Here is a 14,431-nt window from a genome sequence, read left to right as displayed (position 1 = left end):
TGCAAATTTGTAGGGCTCATGTGCCATGTTCTTAGGATAGCTTAAATTGTAGGCCTGAAATGCTTTTCTCCCCGGAAGCTTTTGTTTTAGATTTAACAGTTAAATTTCATGTGTTCTGTGGATTTAGCGTTTTCTCATGTTTTGTGTTGCAGGTGGAAGAAGCTTCCGTGTTAGCTAGAATAATGTCTTTGTTTTCTTAGTCAGGCGAGAAGAGAAGGGGATACATCATGAACCTAAGTCTATACGAGAAATGGTTGTGTTTTACACAGGAGAAGGCCTGTGAATCAAGGTCATCAATGTTGCAGTTCAGGAGAATCGGTGTCCAGTGGAAACCTACCTATGAGATCGTGTATGGCACGGATGACGCGACTCATCCCAGGGCCTCTTGGGAAATGTACCTGTAATTATGTGATGCAAGTGGGGAAAGAGCCCCACTTCTTCCTTCTCTGCCTTAGGGGAAATGCCTTTTAGAATGAGCTCTGTAGCTTCGTGCTACCTGAAACACTGACGTGTAGAGACCTCCACGTGCTGACACCTTTTACTCCACTCCATTGAGAATGCGAAAGTAGGGATGCCATGTTAGCATTAGTGTAGAGATAGATTAATCCTTTAGTTTCATCAAACATCGATGCAGGGGAATTTTGACTCATGCTCTTTGATCCTTTGTATTCCATTTCTTGAATTAAATGTTCTGTTTATGCTGCATTGATTATGCTGGGTGCACAGATTTGGCTTTATGCTGATTACTATGTATTTTTACACTCTCGTCTTAAGGTGTCTTAATGTTCAGTTATTTCTGGCTTTGTAATAAATTTCCTAACCTTACGAAATTGTCTGTGGTTATTAAGCGTCTTAAGAGTCGCCTGTTAAACTGATTTGGGGAATGATGCCGAACTTTCTCCCCTCCACGCTTTCATGCTGCTAAAAAGAACCATCGGAAGGTGAGTCTAGAGCCGATCTTGAATATGGGTCTGGCCCTTTCATTGCTTGAGAAGTTTGTTATATTTTTTGCAATATTTACATAACCTAAACTCGGCCCGAGGTTATTGAAGCTCTGTACATGAGCACCAGGTACATTACACAAGGAAAACATGAATGTTTAGTAGACATGGGGAGATTAAGTGATTTGCCCAGAATTACAAGATGTTGAGGGGGCGCCGAGACACCAACCTGGTTCCCCAGTCGAAGTCGGCAGCTCTAGGTCGCATCCTCTCCCTCCTCATTCAAAATCCAACTTCTTACACAGTATGAGTGACGAATGAAAAATCCAGTACTATTAATTATTAAATATGCTTTAGAGAGGTGCCACCCCATAGCCTATCGGACACGCCTCGTATGTCATTTATTAAATCGGGCCCCAGAATCACGGTGCAAATCTACCGGTAGATCAGCATGAGTCTTCCGGGCAGCTCTTTGTAGCGGACAGATTGTCAGTCGTGAATTGAACCTTGTGTATTTCAGCCAGCTGCCGTGAGGATCCATTGACAGGTACTACGTTGCCATCCCAAGCAGAGCTGCTTTCAGTAACACCGGCGCATCACCGCCACCTCACCACGCCTCTCACACAGCCTATCCAGGATCATGGCTTGCAGCAGCCTGGTTTACAAGTGTCGTGACCGACTGTCACCGCCGGGCTCAAAATGTACTACCTGGACTCGCTCAGTATAGGTCATTAACCTGCTAAATCCTTGCAGCTCCAAACTGCAAGGCACCAAAGATCAGATGACAGCTTGGACAGTGTTTACATACATCAGAGTCACATGCAGATGCTACAGCCAATGAGCACTTTCTAATTCCGTACAGCGCTCTAGGATTGGCTGAAGTGCTGGTACTGCTACAATCGTAGATTGCTTTACATATGACGACTCTCTGAATATGTTCTGTGTAGAGGGATTGGATAGCATGCGGACCCGGAAGTACCGAAATGGCAAACAAATGTCGATCCCATAAGATCAATAACGGACACCGCATATTGGGCTGCAGTCACCGATGGTATGTGTAATCAGCGAAAATATAGTCACTTGAACTTAAACTTAAAGCACACTAATATACAATGTGCGCACGTTTCTGTATAGTGGATGACATTTTTTTAATACATTTTCTCCTACAACAAATTCCGTGGTAAAATGTATTGAGGGCCTATTATATTGCCAGGAGATGAAGAAAGCCATTGCCAAACAAAAAAAATATTTATTTTGGTTAGGAGAAGTGGGCCAGGACGTTAAAAAACCAACTACCAGACAACAGTTCGGCTTACGTTTAGAGGTGAGGCATAGCTGGCAAATTTTCAGTTTGCTCATGTGGGACATTTCCATGTTTTTGGTGTACCTATGAGTGACATTTGAAAGTCTTAGTGACGCTTTAGCCTGAAGAACAAAACAATTATGTCCATGAAATAATACAGAAATCGGAAATTATCTTCAATGTGCAATACTTAGCTGCTAAGTTTATTTATTTATGTATCTCACTTGTAAAGCGCACTATCACCTAGCAGGCATCCTGGCGCTGACCATCACGAGTGCACAATTTATGTGTAAAACCCCCAGGAGCAACAAACGAGATATTGGGAAATGGCCAGGTTTTTAATCTCTTCCTAGAAGGGAAAAGGTCCCTGACTTGTCTCAATTCCAGCGGAAGCTCATTCCATAGTCTGGCAGCTGATACACCAAAGGCTCTGCTGCCTGATTTGACTTTCTTGACTCTTGGTATTTTCACCAGTCTAGCTGAGGAGGAACGCAAGCATCTCCCTGGAATGTACCATTCAAACTTTCTCTGCATGGAGACGGGCCCTATCCCATCCAGGGCCTTGAACACTAAGCAGAGAGATTTAAACTGGATTCTTTGTCTAATTGGGAGCCAATGCAGCTCCGCCATAGCCCGCGAGGATGAGGAATCTCTAGGCCAGCCTAATACTAACTTGACTGCTGTTGACTGAATCCGCTGAAGTCTATCTAAAAGATATTTCGGGGACCCAAGTAGCAATGCATTGCAATAATCTAATCTGCTTTTCGGATTTCTGCTTAGTATAGTACTTTGTACTACTAACGCTCGCGCCTGGGAAGGCATTAAGGGAAAGATCTTTATCAGAGTTCGAATAATGGCGAAGCAACTTCCCACTGTTTGGTTAACCTGAGCCTCCAACGTTAATTTGTTATTAAACATAACGCCCAGGTTCCGAACCTTCTCCACCGGTTGCAATGCGGTAGGTGAATCTAAAGGCCAGAAGTTAACAGTCAGCAACGAAGGAACCTTCCCGACTGAATAATAAAGGACCTCGGTCTTTCCAGCATTAAATTGCAAAGAGTTTCCCCTCAACCAGTGAGCCATGGCCCGCAAGCAGCCATGAAACACTTCCAAAGAAGTCGACTGATCTCCCTCTAACGAGAGAATCTGTTGAGTGTCATCGGCATAATTTACTATATTAATATTATGCGCCCTAATGACAGCGATCAGGGGTAGCATGTAAATATGAAATAGAATAGGGCTAATTGCGGAACCCTGGGGTACAGCATGCGTGAGGTTGGTAAAGGCAGATTGATAAGGAGGAAGGGCCACTGCTTGACTCCTATATGAAAGAAAGGATTGAAACCAACTCAACGCGAAGCCAGTCACCCCTACCTCCCTCAGCCTCCTCAGCAAGATGACATGGTTGACTGTATCGAATGCGGCAGACAGGTCAAGCAGAATAAGAACTGCTGCCTGCCCTCTGTCTGACCGCATCCGAAGCTCGTCCATCACGGTCACCAAAGCCGTCTCAGTGCCATGCGGAGGCCGGAAGCCAAATTGTACATCCTCTAGGATTTTGTTCATTTCGAGGTGTTTTGAGAGGTAGCTTCCAACCACTCTTTCTAGAATTTTGGCCGGAAAAGGCAAGAGGGAGATAGGCTATAGTTGTTGGGAATGGCAGGGTCCAGAGTGGACTTCTTTAACAGAGGAGTCACCAGTGCCTGTTTCCATTGGGAAGGGACCACACCACTAAGGAGAGACTGATTACAGATCAGCCGGAGTGTAGGAAACAGCTCAGCTTCAAACTCGTTCCAGAGTTTCTGTGGCAGGGGGTTCAAAGGTGAGCCCGAAGAAATCCCTAGGGCCACCTTACTAGGGCCACCTTACCAAAGTCTTCTACTGAAAGTATCACAAACTCAGATTATCAAAAGCCTGACTCTCCGAGCCTCTAGGTATGACTTCATTACCACCCAAGGAGCAGCCACTGAGGCCGTTGAATTCTGGACTTTCTAACTCAGAATGCCGAGAATCCCCACCCAGGTCAGCATAATGGTTTTTATTTTGTCATGAAAGAATCTTGCCAGACTATCACATAAATCTTGGGAGAGGGGTGTCTGATTCTTTGTACAGTCGGGACTAATTAAATTATTCAATATTTTAAAAATGCATCTAGATCTATTATGAGCATTCAGGATAGTATTGGAAAAATAGTCTGCTTTGGCCATCTTTATTTCTTTCTTATAACACACAATCAGACATTTCCAAATAAATGTATCCTTATCATATCCCCTTCTCCACTTTCTCTCCGCCTGTTTACAATCAAGTTTCAGTTTTTTTAGTTTCCCATGTGTGACGTGCAAACTGTTGTGTCATGTGTGGCCCCAGCTCACAGAGGGCACACATGAGGCAGATAGATCGATAGTCTATTAGCATTGCTATCAAAACCATTGCAATACGATAAAACAGCATATATGATCGTTAATAAATATAATGTTAATAAAAAGACATTTACACATTCATATTTCTTATAAACTATGGCGACTGAGAAGTAGCTCATCGTAAAAGTTCTGTTTTTGCTTTAGCACATGTTAGAGGGAGCAATGTTCTCAGTTCCAGCCCGCTTCTTCCCATCACGCCTGATGCCAAGGCTGAAGCAAAGTGCTCTTAGTGCAAAAAGTGGTTATGTGCTTATTAAAGTGCTGATCACATATTTCAACTCGGCATAATTTACTTGTTGTAGGTGGCGTTTATTAGGGCTAGTGTGATAATTGGAAACTGCCCCCTTCCAAATGCAGTCTGCATAGTAAATAAAAGTTGTTCCTAATAGACTGTCTGTAGTCAGGTTCATGTCCTTTGTACTGCCATTTTTTCCCCCACCAGTCTCAGGAACTTCACTAAACAGCAATTCGGCTGAGGGACACCAGGTGCAAAGCAGGCCAGCACTGCTTGTCTCTGAGTGCGTATCCCTCGTTGGTTGAAGTGGTGTTTTAATAATTGCTTCCGTTCTTCCAGCAGGTCTTTACATGTACATAGAAGGTGCAGCAAGTCTTCTTGTGCTGTGCCGCATAGGTGGCAGGTAGAACCCGCTTTTTCCTTTAGCCTGTGTGGCAAATACTGTATGCAGAGTAGAAGGCCAAGTTGGTGCTTCAGGAACTTAATTTTGGTGGCTTTGTTGTACCCCAGGTCAAAATAGTTCTGAGCAACTGGGGCTGTGTAGGTGTTCAAAGTCATCCATCCATGAGCCCTTTTTAAAAAAGATGCCTTATCCTCAATCCACTAGAGGTACTTGACCTTTTTCCAAACCAGTTATTTTAAATGTGGTGTTGTTTGTAGGAATGTCCCAGAGCTGGTTTAGCCCTGTATAGTCAGGCTGCTTTTGAGATATTTAGAAGCTGGTGAGGCGGCTTGTAGTTGTAACTTTTTCCACAGGTATTGATTGAGAGTTCCTGGTGCGGATTTTCAGGCTTTGTCCCAGGTGGTTCACTCTTGAAATGACTGTCCGACTTCCTTGTTTGCCGTTGGCGCACTAGATCACCTTGCTTCAATTCAGATACTGTGACATGATGCCGTGCGACGGCGTACTGTTTCATCTTCGACTTTGCCTCTGGATCTTTTTCAGAAATGTTGTTGTGTTTAAGTGGTGCTTTTGAGGTAACCTTGTTCTGCTTGTTTGCCCTAGCAATAGTTCTGCCGGGAATCTTCTCATGGAACTGTGCGGGGTGTTGCGGTAGTCTCACAGTATTTGGCACAGTGCTTGATCCACTGAGATCTGCGCCAGTGTGGCATGTTGGACGGTCTTTTTAATTTTGCCAATAAACCTTTCTACTGTGCTGTTTGCTTGTGGCCACAGAGGTGTTATTTTCCTATGATGTATTCCCAGGTATGTCATGAACTTGCGAAATTCCTCTCCTAAAATGATGATCCATTGTCTGTGTTCAGTGTCTGCGGGGTGCCCCATTCTGCAAATATGTCATCTAGTATTTGTAGGGTGGCCGTTGCTGATGTTGATGACACTTGTACTATAGGGAACCGGGAGTATTAGTGGATGACTACTAGCAGGTAGCCTCCGGTGTCCAGCGGCCCATTGAAGTCAGCAGCCATTGTCGTCCACACTGCCCTGGGGAGGTCAGACATGGGTAGTTGTTCTGGCTTTGCTGGTCTTTCCGTTATCTGGCATAAGTGACAGTTCATGATCATGTCTTCCACCAAACTATCAAGTCCCGGGAATCATACCTTTTCCCTTAGCATTTTGTGGTTGCCACTATGCCCCTGTAAGATTCATGTGCCAGGCTTACGGTCTGCTGCCATAGTATTTTTGGTATCACTATCCTTGTCCCTTAAAGTAAAATTCCTTGTTCTTTTTCTAACAGCTCCTCTTGTATTTGTTTGAATTTCATAATTTCTTCTTTTCTTACTCTTTCACTTATTGGACTGCTGTTGTTTTCATGTTTCCATCCCTGTTGCTATGTTGTGCTTTTGATTGCTTGTAGCGTGGCATCAACAATTGTTTCTTTCACCAGTCCATCAATTGTTATTGGGGAGGGTGTGTTTTGTCGCAGCACAAAGTTGAGGTACTCCTCAGCCATGAACGTGGTCTCTGGTGCATGTGGTTGGGGATGCTGTGACATGTAATCGGCAGGGTTGTGCTCTTTTCCTGGCTAGTGCACTATTTTGAAGTCGAAGTCCATGAGGCGGTTCCCCCATCTTTCAATGCGCTGTAGAATTTTTACGTAAGGGTTTCCACATATAGTCACTAGTGCTTGGCAGTCTGTCACAATGGTGAATGGCTTCCTGTAGATCAGAGGTCTTCAATCTTTGGGGCGGGACCCCAAGGGGGGCCCTGTAGTCCTAAGAAGGGGGGTTGCACATTCAAAAACATTTGTTTTAGTTTTGGAAAAAGACGGAGGGCTAATTTAGATCGTTATCAGATGAAGTTTTATCAACTGAGTCTCTACTACTGGAAAAGTCTGCATGCCAGAGTACCTGCTTGCCTGAATGAAATGCAAATGTGCCTATTAGTTAATCTGCAAGTGTAAAGGGTGCTTGGAAGCCGGTACTGGCTTTCATTGTGACAAAGATTTGTTTTTTTGAGTGGTAGTGCAAAGAGTTAACAACTGTACTGTGAAGTGCTTGCTTTTAATTTTAACTGCATTCATACAGTCCTTAGTACTCCTAAAGAGATGTTGAAGGGACAGTTATGTAAAAAAAAAAATGGCACAACCAATGCTCTGGTTTTACTAAAATCTACATTTTGGAAGCAGTATTTTATTGTAAAACGAATTGCACATTTTGCAGCACTCTATCTTATACTGTGTGTAATGCAAATATAAAATAATGACTTACATATTCACAGTGCTTTCTGTTATAGGCTGTGACCTCGTAGTATGAAAAATACATGTCACTATTCTCCACTGCACCAATCAAGATTTAATTATGTGGCTCTCTGGTTACACATGGACCTTAGCAGTGCATTAACTGATAGAGATTTCATAATGTCCTCTAGTGCATTTCACACTAAGTACCAACTTTTTACATTAATTTTTCATTACGCTGCCCATTATTGATGGTGAAAGACCTAAAAAAACGTACAGAATATTTTGAGGTTTATTTATGAGGGGCGTGCATCGCCAGAGGAACCATTTCAACCATAAGTATGAGACGGTGCAAAGTCACCCTGCATAGCTTTGCATGGCCTCATTGATATGGAGTAAGACATAGCAGCACAAGTCCTTGCGTTGCATTACTCTGCGTCAAAGAGGTGTTCCATGGGCTGTGCGTGTGGTTCCCACGCACCGCTTATGAATTTTGATGCTGCCATTACAAAATCAAGTAAACCTGGGGACACTTCAAAAACAGATGCCTCCCCAGCAGAGGCGTAACTGGGAGAAATTCTTTCATTTTACCTCATTCTTTCCTCTTTCCATGTGTGCTACATTCTGCAGCTCAAATAGATAGAGGAAAACACCTCTTGGAATTGTTTTTGTGAAGGAAGGTGCCCCTTCCTGTACAAAAACAATCTTGCCCATGTTGGTACTACGCAGCAAATTCTGCGCCAACGCAAGGAAAAGCACAGGAATGCACCGTATTTCATAAATACGGTGCATTCCATACCTTTCACATTGGCATAGGGCAGCACAGCAAGACGATTTACAGCTCTTCCCTACGCCAATTCCTCATAAATGAGACACTTTGTATTTATCTACACCTTTGACTACAACCCCAAGCTCACTGACCTTTGGTTTGCTAAACACTGTTTAATATTATGTCCCCACCGTAAAAATTATTTGCTGTGGGAATTTGGGGCATTTATGATTGTTGATAGATGTCGATGATGAGGAGTACCAGGTTCTAGAAAGTTTTATCAGAAGGGGGTCCTTACGCCTAAAAAAATTTGACAAGGGGGTCTCAGCATAAAAAAGTTTGAAGACCTCTGCTGTAGATGGATATATGGCTGTCTTCACATGACCACACTACTGCTAGGCTCTCTTTGTCTGGTTGCAAGTCTGCCCTTTCTATATCTGACAGGCCCCTACTTGCATATGCAACAAGCTGTCTGGGAGAGTCTCTTCCTGGCATGTGTTGTGTGTGAATGGCTCCTAGTCTCACCAGGCTGGTGTCGACAGTGAGCTCGGTACATAGGAAGGCGTTGAATTAGGCGAGGTGGTCCACTGATGTGACTGCATTCCAGAAATCTTCAAACGCCTGGTCGCGCTCAGTGGTCTAGAGGAATTATTGGTCCTGTTTTGTTAGTTCACAAAGTGAAGTGCTCACTGTGGCAAAATCCTTAATGTTTCGAGCACAGTAGCTCGCCAGCCTAAGGAATAACCTCACCTTTGCTACGTCTGCTCAGACCCTTATTTTGAGCAGCGTTTCAACTTTGCTGGCATCAGGTGACGACAGGTTGGATCACACGATGACGCGTGTGCACGGTGTGTCCTGCGTGTGAGCTGCAAAAAAACGGAGCCAGGAGCCCACCCTGATCTGTCTGCTGTGGAAGCGACGTCAGGAGCCAACCCTGGTAGCACAACAGGGAGTGCAAAGAAGGGAAGAGGAGCAATCGGCAAGACGCGGTAAGCTCCACCATGCCGCTTTTCAAAGATGGTCATCAGCCCAGCATGCTCATTACATGAAAACCCTCCGGAGACCTCCCTCTAGCAAGCGGTGTGCACCAGAGCTGCACGCTGACCCTCTAAAGGAGCGCCTGAGTCTCCCGCGACGATTTCAATTGTAAACTGAAATCTCGCAAGACCTCGGCGGCCATTTTAAGGTTAAGTGCAGCAGCCAATAGAAATTCAGGAAGGCCCAGTGGCCATTTTGGCATCAGCCAAACTGCAAAAAGGCCCTGTCTCAATCCCGCAAGACCTCAGGGGCCAGTTTAAAGTCAGTCAGCACAGTGATTTTCAAACAAAAAAGCAACCAATAAAAAAAGAAAAAAAATGAAATTAAAGCATCAACAGCAAATTAATAACTACAAAAGCAACTTACCAACAAAAAAGTAAAGTACCACCAATAAATTAATAACGAGGAACAGATCCTTGCATCTAAACGAAATGACGGAGGAAAGAAACGAAAGCACAACTACAAGTGCAATTTTCCGACGACCACTACCTTTCGACCTCTCTGACTCTCAGATGAAAGGTGCTCGCCGGAAGAGGTGCATTAGACTGTTTGAACGCTACATGCATGCCACATGCAAAAACAACACAGATGAACATAATAGGGATCTATTTTTAAACTTCATTGGTGATGAGGTTGAAGGTCAGCTTGTAACATTTCAGTAGGAGGCAATCACAACTTACAAAGGGATAATAAAGTGTCTCACTGACAGTTTCGACCCACAGAGGAATGTAGACTTCGAACTGTACACATTTAACACAGCATGCCAACGAGCAGAGGAATGCCTTGACGATTTCACAACCAGGTTACCCAAACTGGTCACATATTGCGAATTTGATAAGTTTGACAATGAGACAGCAATGTGGCTGTGCATCATCGAGGGTTGTCAGTCTGTCGGATTTCGCACAAGAATACTAAAGAAACCATACACCATGGACAAAATACTAACAATGGCACGCACAGAGGCACGTCACATGCCATGCAGATGGAAAATGGGACAGCGCAGACGATGGAGCAAGCTAATCGCATGGCTGGTAACAGCAGCAGACATGACAAAACATCACCAGGGAAGCAGAAACACGACTAGACATGCTATAGTTGCGGACTAGAATTCCCGCATGTTTGTGCCTGCCCTGCCATTGGACACAAGTGTCAGAAATGCAACTGAGGAAACCACTTTGCAAGTGTCTGCATGGACATACAGTTCAATACAGAGCGAGAGCGACCTGCCAAAATATGAACGTCAAGCAGATAAGCACTGCACATGGAAACACAAAGCCGCAGCCTGTCAGCTGACTCTGATAGCACAAATGCACGTGGGATCATGGAACGGCTATACCTAATTTCGGATGTCCCAACACAAGCTCGCACACCCGAACAGATCCAGCTCATGGACAAACAACAAATAAAGGAGGCAGCGACGGTAGACGTTGAGGTTGAAAGTCACACAACGAAATTTGTACTAGACAGTGGTGCCACATGCAACATCATGTGCATATCAGAGTACGAGAAGATGAAACACAAGCTTCCGTTGTCACCGTCCAATGTTGATGTCTTCACAAGGGATGTGATAAAATCAGTGGTGAGCATAGGGAAATTTGAAGAGACACTAACATACAAGGAAACGTCTGTAAAAGAAGAAGTACATGTCCTATGCGGAGACATACCAGCGCCATGTCTACTAAGCAATGTCACTACTCAAGTAATGGGCCTCCTAGCCATGACTTATAAGATATCAGAGCATCACAGTATTCTGAGAACACACCCTGCAATACTAAAAGGGCTAAGGAAGCTGAAAGACACACAAATAACACTGCACATCAATGAGGCTGTCAAGCCAGTGGCTCAACATCACTGAAGAGTGCCCGTACACTTACAACCACAAGTGGAAGAAGAATTAAAGAGCCCTCTGACACAAGATATCATAGGTCCAGCGGATGGACCGACTCCAAGGGTATCTCAGATAATGGCGGTACCGAAGAAAAACACAACAAAAATACGCATCTGTATCGACGTGCGCCTACCAAACACAGCAATTGAAAGACAAAGGCACCCAGGCCTTCATTTGAATGGCATGGTCAGCTCCCTCATCGGAGCCTGCATATTTTCAAAACTAAATCTGTTCAAAAGTTACCATCAACTGGAGCTTGATCCCCAATCACGCTACATCACAATGTTCTCCACTCACCTGGGTCCCATTCGCTACAAGCGAATACGTTTCAGAATATCATCATCAGCAGACATTTTTCAAGAGACGATGAGGTGGGTGATCAGGCCCGTAAAAAACAGCCTAAACAACAGCAACGACATCTTAATATTCCGTCGCTCAAACGAAGAGCAAGACAAATGCAAGCTGGGGAAGGGAGAACTAGTGTTCTTTGGCCACATCTCACAGAAAGCGGAGGCTGCCAGGCATGTCATAGGGTTTCCACTTCTCTGTCACGCTCTGTGCATGTGTCAAACCTGCTTACAAACCTACACCTATACTGGTTTGGTCGCAAGGCTAACAGGTCCCCTACAACACATAAGATACAAGAGCTAAGTCAGAGTATCACTTGATTATCTATTGTCACTCAGTAACTGACCTCGCCTTTGCAGGAGTCCACAGATAACGACACCCTGATGTCAGAGGCTCTATCAACAGGCCATGCCACACTTACAGGGGTGCCACGTCAGGCAGACAGCTTAAACATACTAGAGAATTTGGTATGACTTGAGGCTTCTTGAGAGTCCATTAAAGAATGGAATCTAAGAGGGGCGTTAAGTTGATTGCTGGAGTGTTCCCTCCTGGGTCGAGTGTACTTACCTGCTTCTGAATTAAGTACTGGCTTACCTTACTTGTGGCAGACCATCAATATTTCACTGCCGATGATCTTACGGAATCCACTGTCACCCAGGAGGAGAACTGCTGTGGAAAGCAGTGTTGACTCTCAATGATTTACTGAGTTTCTGAAGTGGTGCAACGAAGATGATTATACCCAGACTGTCTTTTGTTGGAGATTTTGCTGTTTGGAGCTGCTCGTAGATGCGAGAGCAGAGGAGAAGCACAAGGATGTGCAGGCAGTAGGAGTGCAAGTAGTCGCGCCTCAGGGGAGTGTGCTGACGTGCATTACAAGCATCAGTGCACAGAACCATGCCAAGAGAGCGTGTACGGATGCACAGAGCAAGTGGAGGCTGCGGTTAGAACGTTAGAATCGTGCACTGTCCAGTACGAGGGAATGAGTGTGCAGCAGGAGCACGATGGGCTGCACGTATGTTCTTCTTGTGAAGGGTTACGTTTCTGTTGCCTGGCAACATCCATTTCTAATGAACATTGGCTATAATTAAAATTGGTCCCTGCTCATAGATAAACCAAAACCAGCACAAGGGTTTGTCAGCTCCCACTATGTTTCTACATTCCCCTGGCGAACCAGTAGTACTGTGAGAAGACTGGAGGGAAGCTTTTGAAGCCTGTATACAAGCTATAAGGGGTGACATATTAACAGCAGCAAGAAAGTAGCCTTGCTCAAACATTGCTTAGGGGCTGAAGGGAGAGGAGTATTGAAACATCTTCTACTTGTCCCTGAGGAAGAAAATGATGAAGATGAGGAAATGAATGAATATGATGCTGCCTTAAAGCAATTGACTGTGAATTTTGGAAAAAAGAAAAATAAGGTGATGGAAAGATTCACATTTTTGAAAAGGGGTAAAATGCCTGGAGAGTCAGTAGAGGGTTATGTGGCAAGTTTAAGTTCCTTGGCAGCTACGTGCAGAACTCTTTGGATGAGATGCCGAGGGATCAGCTTGTATTGAGGGTCAACAACAGAAAAGTACAAGAGAAATTGTTAAATACAGAAGACTTAACTATGCTCAAGTCAGTGGAGATTGTAAAACAAGCTGAGAACACAGATGAAGGCTGTGAAGAAGAAAACTGAGGTTGTGCAAAAAGGATTCCAAAAAGCAGTGTGAGACCAGATTAACAGAACATGTGTTCTTCTAACAGGGTTTTCAACGCTGTATGGGCTTGTTTTAAATGTGGGTTGAGGGGTCATCTGGCTACTGGTGAGACTTGTACTGCCTTGGGCCAAGTGTGCTGTGGGTGTAAAACAAAGGGACATTTTGCCCAGGTATGTCGAGGCAAGGTTGGAGAAGGCAAGATATGTACAAAATCCTCTGTAAGTACAGTAGGGATTGATGAAGAGGAGGAACTTGTGAGCCATTAGGTCATATTACAAATCAAACAAGTTAGAAGTGTAAATGATGATAACCCACATTGTATAATCCATGTTGATGGTGAATGTGTAAAGGTGATGGCAGATTCTGGTGCGAGATACACGCTTATTGTTAAGGAATATTTCCCAGGTTTCCAAATGATGTTGAACAAACCCATAGATTTGGTGGGCTATATAATAGCTCATTTAGCGTTTTAAGGAGTGGAGATTCCTTCCAAAGTTTACTTTGCTAAAGATGGTTCATGTTTATTTGGTTGACCTCAGCAGAGAGACTTGTGCATCAAAGTTAATCACAACCACCCTAGTAAAGTATCAGGGAGCCCAGAATGAAGCGGTTGTGGAGAAGGGGTCACAAGCGAATTTTTGTGAAGAATTTCCCAGAATGTTTAGTGATAAGGTGGGTGTGTTAAAGGGATTCATGCACACGATCGTTCTGAAGGAAGGTGCTGTTCCCATAAACCTTGTGTAGTTCCCTTGGTTATGAGCATGCCTTCGTATCAAAAATTGAAAAAAATGTGTGATGATTATTGAGGAGCTAGAATCATCTGAGTGGTTGGCTTCTGTGGTGTTGGTCATGAAGAGCAATGGAGATCTGCATCTGTGTGTGGATTTAAGGGACCTCAATGTGACTATTGGGGTTGACAGGTACCCAATATTAGTGAAATGTTAACCATCGTAAAGGGAGCCACACTGTTCACCACTTTGGATATGTCCTCAGCATACCACCAAATAACATTAAAACCAGAGTCTCGACCTTTGACATCTTTTAATGCCACTGATGGTGCTTATAAGTACAAGCAGAGAGAGGGGCCCTATGGCACTTATTTCCAAGACGAAATTTGGGTGTTTGGTAAGGATATGGAGGAGCATGATTAAGC

General features: G+C 44.1%; 1 protein-coding gene across 2 annotated transcripts in view; it reads left to right on the top strand.

The window, feature by feature from the left end:
- The first annotated feature begins 1,842 nt into the window (after positions 1–1,842).
- Positions 1,843–14,431, top strand: part of VPS33B (VPS33B late endosome and lysosome associated) — a 613,489-nt gene continuing 600,900 nt past the window's right edge. The window contains exon 1 of one of the 2 annotated variants that reach the window (XM_085644389.1): positions 1,843–1,992. The gene's annotated coding sequence lies outside the window, so the exon portion shown is untranslated. The remainder of the gene's footprint in view (positions 1,993–14,431) is intronic. The other variant, XR_014978823.1, reaches the window with a different exon arrangement.

The sequence above is a fragment of the Triturus cristatus genome, chromosome 3_1 (genome assembly GCF_964204655.1).
Source record: "Triturus cristatus chromosome 3_1, aTriCri1.1, whole genome shotgun sequence".
Taxonomy (NCBI): domain Eukaryota; kingdom Metazoa; phylum Chordata; class Amphibia; order Caudata; family Salamandridae; genus Triturus; species Triturus cristatus.
Note: the sequence above shows the minus strand (reverse complement) of the source record. Positions and strands in the feature narration are given on the sequence as shown.